We start from the raw sequence: 8,885 nt of genomic DNA, 5'->3' as shown, positions 1-8,885 counted from the left end.
AGTGGTCAACTAACCATTGACATTGGTACTATTAGAAACATTAACAATCCCTTATTCATATATATATATATATATATATATATATGAATAATATATATATATATATATATATATATATATATATATATATATATATATATATATAATATAGTATATATATATAATATATATATTTTTAATTATATATATATAATTATATATATATATATTATTCTTAGTACGATTACGATACGATTGGCAAATGTTTATATCTTATTGATTAAGACAAATCCTTATTTTTTCCGTACAACGTTGGGACGAGCCGCTAGTAATGTTATAATTTGATACAAAATGCAATAGAAAATGAAACCAAAACCGTGGGTGCCAACCAACTAAAGTAAATGGTAAAAATCACTTATGTTAATATACTAACATTTCACTGAAAAACAAAAAGGATGATCATTCCGATATTATTGTTTCCGCCCGGGATCGAACCGGGGACCTTGTGCGTGTGAAGCACACGTGATAACCACTACACTACGGAAACGTTGATTGGCATTGCGAAATATATGATAAGTACCGAGTCGCAAACGTGAATGGATTTTATATGACATTTGTTATTGTGTATAAAATGGCTGAACCATGGTTAGAAGAGGATTGTATTCGACACGCCACATAAGTTGAAAGTGAAGAACAACACGAACACCGTGTTACAGCACAACGTGTTCGGTACCGCTCATTGCAAAAACAAATAACTGAGAACTTAAGACAGGCGAACTAGAAGTACAGTATATTTACGAGTTATGACGTACGACGCGTGCGAAGCTGCGAGCGAAATGCTAGTATAACATAAAAAGCAAATACATATTTCCGTCTACTTTTCGATTTTATATTAAAGTTCAGTAACATTCAAAGGAGTCAAATGAGGCATATATTTGTGTTAAACTTTTACACTTGGTTCGGTCAGTTGCATTGCAGAGCTCTTGCAGTTATTGCTTTGTGTATAAGCAAATATTTTTGCACGTTTGCGGATTCGCTCTTTTTCTAGTTTTTTTTATATCTCCGCAGGCTTTTGTGTTCATGCCTTTTTGAGTTTGTTTATGTATTATTTACATATATTGATTGTTTATAGTTCATAGGTGAGAAAATTAATTATACATTTACTGGTGGTAGGGCTTTGTGCAAGCTCGCCTGGGTACCACCCACTCATAAGATATTCTGCCGCAAAACAGCAATACTTGATATTGTTGTGTTCCGGTTTGAGCGCATTGGTGACGTAAGGGATGGTTGACATTTCTTACAATGCCAATGTCTATGGGCGTTGGTGACCACTTACCATCATGGTAGTCCATATGCTCGTCCGCTTACCTATAATATATAAATTTAAATATATATAAAAGTCCGAATCAGTACCATAACTCTAAAAATATATTGTACTTGCATTTAAGTATATAGAAAGTGTCATAATAATAATTAATTGTAAATATTGTTAAATACTAATTATATAATAAAACTAGCTTATCGGCCCAGCTTAGCACGGGCGGATTAGAGGAAAAATGTATTTTGGAGAGGATTTGCGTAAAATCAGTTCACACTAAAAGTGTGAGAAATTTCAAGTCCATCGAATGGATAGTTAAGATCTCGTGATAAGTGATATTTAACTTTTAGATATAAAGATATTTTATACAATAATAATTTTGAATTTATGAACTGCATGTTAATATTCTCAAGTATACATCATACCTACCAGCGATAAACGGGCAAATTTATCTTAGGCGAAATGATAATACAATTAGTTGTAATTAATAAATAAAATTCGCTCAGAATATTAATAATAAAAAATTATTGAATAATGGGCTAAAATTATAACCCGTCAACCGGACATAGCTAACAAGAGCGTGTTACTTACTTGACGAATAAAAAAGCGAAAAATTATAAACAAGGAGGTTACAAAGCCTTCCTTTGTCCCTTGTCGTATTTAATTTTCGCGTCAGACAAAAGTAAGTCTTTATTGTTACGAAATTACGTTCTTTGAAATGAGTAGAAAATTAATATTGAATTACGCGTGCTATAAGCGAATGGTACTCGAGTGTTTTTTTACATTTTAACGCATTTAAAATCGAGGAGAGGCCGTTTAATGAGTCCGATGAACTTTCTAAATGGGACTTTCTTAATAAGTCCCATTACGAATTATTGAGATTTTAGATCATTATAACGATGAAAAGGAAAGATAAGAAGTTGAAAGTCTGCTTACTATTGTAAATTTATTTCGCTTATTTATGTACATTAATATAAACGTATATTTTATGTATAATATAACACATTTATATAAGTTACTTCATTGTATCTTGACCAAAAATAACGAATTATAGTTACACGACTAACTGCCTCATTAGTCTAGTGGTAAATGTAGTAAATGTACTTGTAATGCTGAGGCATAGCTGAGATGACCTAGTGATTAGAACGCGTGAATCTTAACCGATGATCGTGGGTTCAAACCCGGGCCCCTCAAGGGGCGAGTATCACCGTCCACGGGATGGTGATCAAGGTGCAGGTTCAGATGATACCACTGAATTTTAATGTGCTTAATTTGTGTTTATAATTCATATCGTGCTTGACGATGAAGGAAAACATCGTGAGGAAATCTGCATGTGTCTAATTTAATTGAAATTCTGCCACATGTATATTCTACGCATTGGAGCAGCGTGATGGAATCATCAAAAGGGAGAGGAGGCCTTAGCCCAGCAGTGGGACATTGTGGGCTGTTACTACTGTTCTACTGCTGATATCCCTGGTCCTGGGTTTTATTCCTGAGTCGGGCAACATTAAGAAAAATATAGTACTTTTTGTAAATAAAGTTTCAGTAGTAGCAGAAAAGTTAGCAATTCTGCTAAAAAACTACAGTCAAAAGTTGATTTTGTCTTCCAATAGGATTATGATAATGGAGGTATTGGAAATATGCTTCTGTTTGCGCTCACACTTATGCATTATATACTGCAATATTATATTCTGCGAAGTTGATTAGTCTTTTAATTATGTTCACAATTGTTGAAATCCGCCACGTCCTCAAATGATCAAATGATCTAACATCATCAATAATTTGAGGTTGTTGACGATGTATTAAATAATGATCATGACATTGCCTATGCGCCACCAAACTTGGGAACTGAGAATATTATGTCCTTTTTGCCTGTAGTTACACTGGCTGATTCACCGTTCAAAGCAGAACTTAACAATACATTATCAATGCTTAGCGGCAGAATATCCAATGTATTACTCGTGTGGGTGGTACCCATCCAGACGAGCCTACACAAAGCCTTATAACTAACACAGTAATTTACTTAGTAAAGTTGTTTTTATTTTTAGTAAATATTTAAAAATTAGCCGAAATAAATCTTTTGTCTCGATATCGGCAATTTATAAAAGTTTCGAATCAAACAAAACTATTCGGAAGACCAATTACAGTTTTATTGATTGGCAACATTTAGCCGATTGCATTTTTGCAGTGCTGCGAAATTGGCAACGCTCCAATCGGCGCGACAAACTTGTGCAACCCACACGTCAATGTCGGGTCTCTGGTGGAGGATAACGTTCTATTGCAGCGCTGCGCAGCGATGTTTATGTGTAGCGTGTACCTTATCTTCCAGCCGTGTAAAATTTTGTCTTATTGCTTACAAGCCATCCAGCCTTTTATAAATTATTGCAGCAAAAATATTATTTACGTGTATTTCTTAGTTATGTAGTAGATTTTTCTCATCACTTTGTATACGTGATTTTTTCTTGTACGAAGACGTAATGTATAAATAAAAAGCACAAATTGATTATACATTTAAGAGAATTCAATTATAAAGTTTTCAGATATTTCTGATAGAGTTGAAATTAAATTGCGATTAGGATAATCGCAATTTAATTGTTAACGATTTTCCATACCGGTAATATTATGTCTCATTAAAAATAATCGATGAACACTAACCAATTAGGTACTGGTTAGGTACTTGAAATACTGTCATTGGTATATTTCAATCGTAATTTATTGATATTTCTTTTAAAAAACCATTAATTAACATGTTTAACCAAATGCCACACCTGACTGCCTGCCACAATTACATTGACAATTTGGCGATATTACAGCAACCAAGAGCTTCTTTGCGATTCTAGCTCATGCCTATCGTAGCCTTATCGCAATGTTTGTATTTATTTCATTAGATTATATTCTTGGAAACTCGGCACATAGTGCAAAAAACTTTTATTGTTATACAAATGTTAATTTAAAACTTGTAGCAAGGATACAAGTACTGCGTAAGCTTGTGTTACTAGGTACCCCTCATATCTTACTTGAAGGTGAAATAATGTTAATCAGGTGGCCCATATGCTCGCCCGTCTACCTATTGTATAAAAAAATTGAAAAAAAAAACATAATATAGTGTGAGTGCAGTTACTCAAGAGAATTGATGTGTAAGCTTGTGAGATGTCATGCACACATTAACGCACTTACAAATTTTACACTGATGTTATCTGACGCTTGAAATTTTACGGTTACAAGTGCAACGCTCAGCCAGTCATAGTGATCCCCTACTTTGTACCGAGAGCTAAGATTACAGAATATGAACATAATATTTTATGCGGGCCATATGTATTGCTTAAATTAGTTTTAATACCTATTTATTTAATTTTCCGTCAATATTTTTTCTGCATCGAGTATCCAATGGAAGAACAACCTAAAGTGTTGGTAGACTACAGGATTGATATCGTTTTTTCGCTAGTAACTATATTTTATTTGCTAAAAGCTTTGCAAAAGGCTTGGAATTTATTGAATCTGACGCATTTTTAGTGCCGTCTGAGCCGACTGATAAAATTGGTTTATAAATTTTACATTCGAAATGTGTTTTTAAGTGATCAAAATTAAGACAACAAAATCTATTGCAATTTTATAGACATCATAATTGATATATTAATTTCATTAAATTACTGGCAGCCATCATTATACCGTGGACCGAATGGAAATGCTGGGCCTGAGGGTCTATATCCAAAACGGAGGCTCTTCTCTTCCACAGTACACGGAGAGGCCCCCTCAAGAGGTAAGTATCATCGTCCACATCGGACGGTGATCAAGGTGCAGGCTCAGATGAAGTATCTGGGCCTGATCCTGGACGAGCGATGGAGCTTTAGGCGGAACTTTGTGCAACTCGGCTCAAAGCTCGTCAACGCCGCCACTGCCTTGGGCCGCCTCTTACCCAACGTGAGAGAACCGGGATCGCTATGCCGTTGCCTCTATGCCGATGTACTGAGGTCGATGGCACTGCTCCTATCCGGGTGCTCTTGCGGAGGCTGGAGAGGGTCATAGCAGTGAGGACGATAAGAGGGTATTGTACGGTATCTTAGACAGCGGTAACTCTCCTCGCGGGTGATCCGCCTTGAAAACTCCAGGCGGAGGTTCTCGCAGAGGTGTACTGCTGCCGCGCCGAGGAGAGAGACCGCGGCAACTATCCAGGATCGGCGGAAGTCGGGCGAATCAGGGCTCTAGCCCAGCAAGCCCTGATAGCCCGATGGGAGGAGGACCTGGGGTCCCCCACGGCGGGCCTGGTGACAGTGGAGCCGGTACGTCCCCACTTGAGTCGGTGGGTCAAAATAAAACGAGGCAAGCTCTCGTTCAGATTGACGCGGGTACTTACCGGACACGGCTGCTTCGGTTTGGTAAGTATTCGACACGGCGCAACACACCGTGATGGAGTGTCCGCGTGGGCCCCAGAGACATTCCCTGGCGGCGGTTATCGTGATCTCTCCTTGGAGACCTCTCCTTACCGAGCATTATCAACGTGATGCTCGTAATCGAGAAGAGCTGGTCGGAAATGGTCTCCTTCTGTAAAAGTGTGACGGAAAGGAGGCCGCGGAGTGGGAGCGGGAAGAGAACGCCGCTGCAGAACAGCTCCGCCGATGAAGACTGGGGAGAAGAAAAAGGCGCTATGCGCACCTTCTTCCTCCGCCACAATAGGTATCGCTGGGACTAGGGGGGTTGTCAGTACCCTAGTAATCCCCCCTAAAGAATGGAGGCCTGCATAGGCGGGCCATCCGTCAAAGAGTCACGGTAGCATGCGCAAGCAGTCCCGTGGCGCCCCTCGTTAAGACGGAAAGGGTACCGCAGGTTTTTTAGTAGGTGTTCCGATGACACCGGCGATCCCCACATACCCCCCCCCCCCCACTGTTCCCGTGGGGGAAACGCATAATATTAATAATTTTTCCAGCGAGAAAAAACAAACAACATAAAAGCTATCATCTTCATTTAGCCAATCAGTGTGCAATATAACAAAGTTAAATTATTATATACATATATAGGAATGTGATTCATATGGAGACCACGACGTATGTGATTCAAAAACTATTGTGCACTATAATATCTCCTGCACAGTTGGCTAATCTCTCTTGAGACTGGCTGCCGTGGCCGAAAGCGGTGTGGAGGACATTATTTATATAATTATGAACATACCATTATATTCAAGTATTTATAAGATAAAATTTACGTTAATAAGACTTCACCTAATGAAAGTTAATATTATAAATGTTGGCAAAATTCTTTTGTTCTCGTAATAATAATTGAAGGAAACGATTGAGAGAATAATCGATTTTATTAACCAACACAATGTAACGTTACAGATTCTGAATGCTTATTGTTCGCACGATGTCTGATAATGCAATGAAATACGTGACGAATAATCTCCCTTTTATAGATCTGCACGAATAACCTGCTAAGCTCTGACGAGGTGAGCCAATTTCACGCTTGCGTTTGATTGTCAATTGTCATTCCGTATTAATGACCATTCTGACATTAGCCTGTCAGAAATTAGTCATATATGGCTACGCAAATATAATTTGCAAATATAAGAGCATGAAGTAAATGCAGTAAATAAGGTCACAATGCTTATACGTATATTGCGTGGTTAAAATTGATCGCATCCCCTTTTTTTAAATAAGAGAATATATCATAGAGATATCAACATAGAAATTAAGATTATTGTGCAAACATTATGTATTTTTTTGTATGTGTCCCAAGTTAAAGCTAAAACATTTCTGAAATAAAATATAAAATGAAAAGTATAAAAAATAGAAAGTTGTTTTTTCTTAAATATACTTAAGTATTGTCCAATTTAAACAATAATGGTCATTCCAATTCAAACAACGCAGATAATACTTTTGTTTATATATACTTTTGTTTGTTTATATATATACAAAAGTATTATCTGCGTTGTTTTTTTTATTAAATTCTTATTTGGAAATTTTCCTCCTTATAAACGTGTTGTTAAAAACGTTACATCGTTAATGGAGCTTCATACAAAAACGTCTCTTATATTCAAAAACCTTTCATGCCTCGGATTTTTGTACATATATTAAACTCCTTCAATAGAAATTACAACTCATCCGTAATATTTTGTCAAACTCTGAATAACCCAGTATATTAAGGGGCTTGTATACTCTATTGTTGGAAAGGTAGCTATTATACGAGAGGTGTATCTTGTATGCCCATCATATATTTATATAGTGTGTGAATTAAAATTTCCTTTTTTATTATTTACCGGGAAGGCTAATGTCTTTACTCCACCTGATAGTAAGTGGTAGTAGAGTCCAAACGCGAAAGTAACACTGATTTTTAATGCTTGATATGTATGTTTATCATGATAATTGACCTTGTAGTTAGGAGCGAAAGCAAACTTCATAAAGAAAATGTCGGTTGAAAAACTGTCACATGTGTATCTAACCCACATTGAATTTTTGCAAACGGGCCGGTGACTCACCTGATTTAAAGTGACTATGGTCATGGACACCTGCAACACCGGACGGCTTACAAGTGCGTTGTCCGCCGGCTCTTTTCTTGAAAGTTCCTATGTCATATCGGTTCGGAAAAGTCATCCGTGGAAGCTGGTTTCACAGAGTGATTGTGCAAGGCAGAAAACGCCTTAAAAATACGCACTTTTGTGGATTTTCGAACATCGAGGTGGTGTATTGGATCGATGGAATTATTTTTAAATACTTGTCCAAAAGTTAAAAGATTTATAATTTCACGTACAGAACATTAATGTAGTTGGTATAATTGAATATGCATAGCGTTTGTTTCTTATTATTTATTTTATACTAAATGGTATGGCTCTGTTGTTTACAGGCTTGTTTCTGGTTGGTCTATCAGCTTCACACTGTTACAAAGGCTGACACTATTCGAATGTTCAGTGCTCGGTGCACTAACGCTTCATATGTAAATCGAATAAAGCGAACAAACGATACAAATATTCATCTCTTATTCCAAATATTTGTACCTTGAAGTAATACTTCAAAACCTTTTATTAAAAATATAAAAACCTCATCTAATTGCTATTCATATTCGAAATGCAGCTAGTATTCTTGCTACCATTTCGCATGGTCATGATTTGTACAATAATTATTTTTAAATTTTATTTATATGTATTGAGTGTAAATAATTCTTATGTAAACAAATTTAATATTGCAAAAAAAATTCCTCCTCTCCTCTTTTTGAGGAGAGGAGGAATTTAGCCCAGCAGTGGGACATTCACAGGCTATTACGGACGGATACGGACGGAAAAAAAATTTAAAAAAAAAAAAACAATTTATAAGGTATACAAACATATGTGTTATGGTACCTATGTATTTAACATACCGTGTACAATACTTGTTGTGCAAACTTTATGATGTATAATTACGTTGTCTGTAAAATTATTTTATTGTATTATATCTAATTTCTATTTTTTATATTTTTATATTTATTCTTTTAACAAAAACTGATTACAATGAAATTATCGAGAGTGATATCGAAACATGTGTCTTCGTCGCATGCGCACGCGGCGCAAATGTAGCGAAAATGTATTTTGCGGTTCTTCCTGCCGACTTGACTATCATTGTTT

General features: G+C 36.3%; 1 non-coding gene across 1 annotated transcript; it reads right to left on the bottom strand.

The window, feature by feature from the left end:
- Positions 1-453: 453 nt before the first annotated feature.
- Positions 454-526, bottom strand: Trnav-cac (transfer RNA valine (anticodon CAC)). The gene has a single exon. It is a non-coding gene; the product is annotated as a tRNA-Val (tRNA).
- Positions 527-8,885: the final 8,359 nt, after the last annotated feature.

This window comes from Nymphalis io, chromosome 2 (assembly GCF_905147045.1).
Source record: "Nymphalis io chromosome 2, ilAglIoxx1.1, whole genome shotgun sequence".
Classification (NCBI taxonomy): Eukaryota; Metazoa; Arthropoda; class Insecta; order Lepidoptera; family Nymphalidae; genus Nymphalis; species Nymphalis io.
The sequence above is the reverse complement of the archived record's forward strand: the minus strand, read 5'-3'. Positions and strand labels throughout refer to the sequence as shown.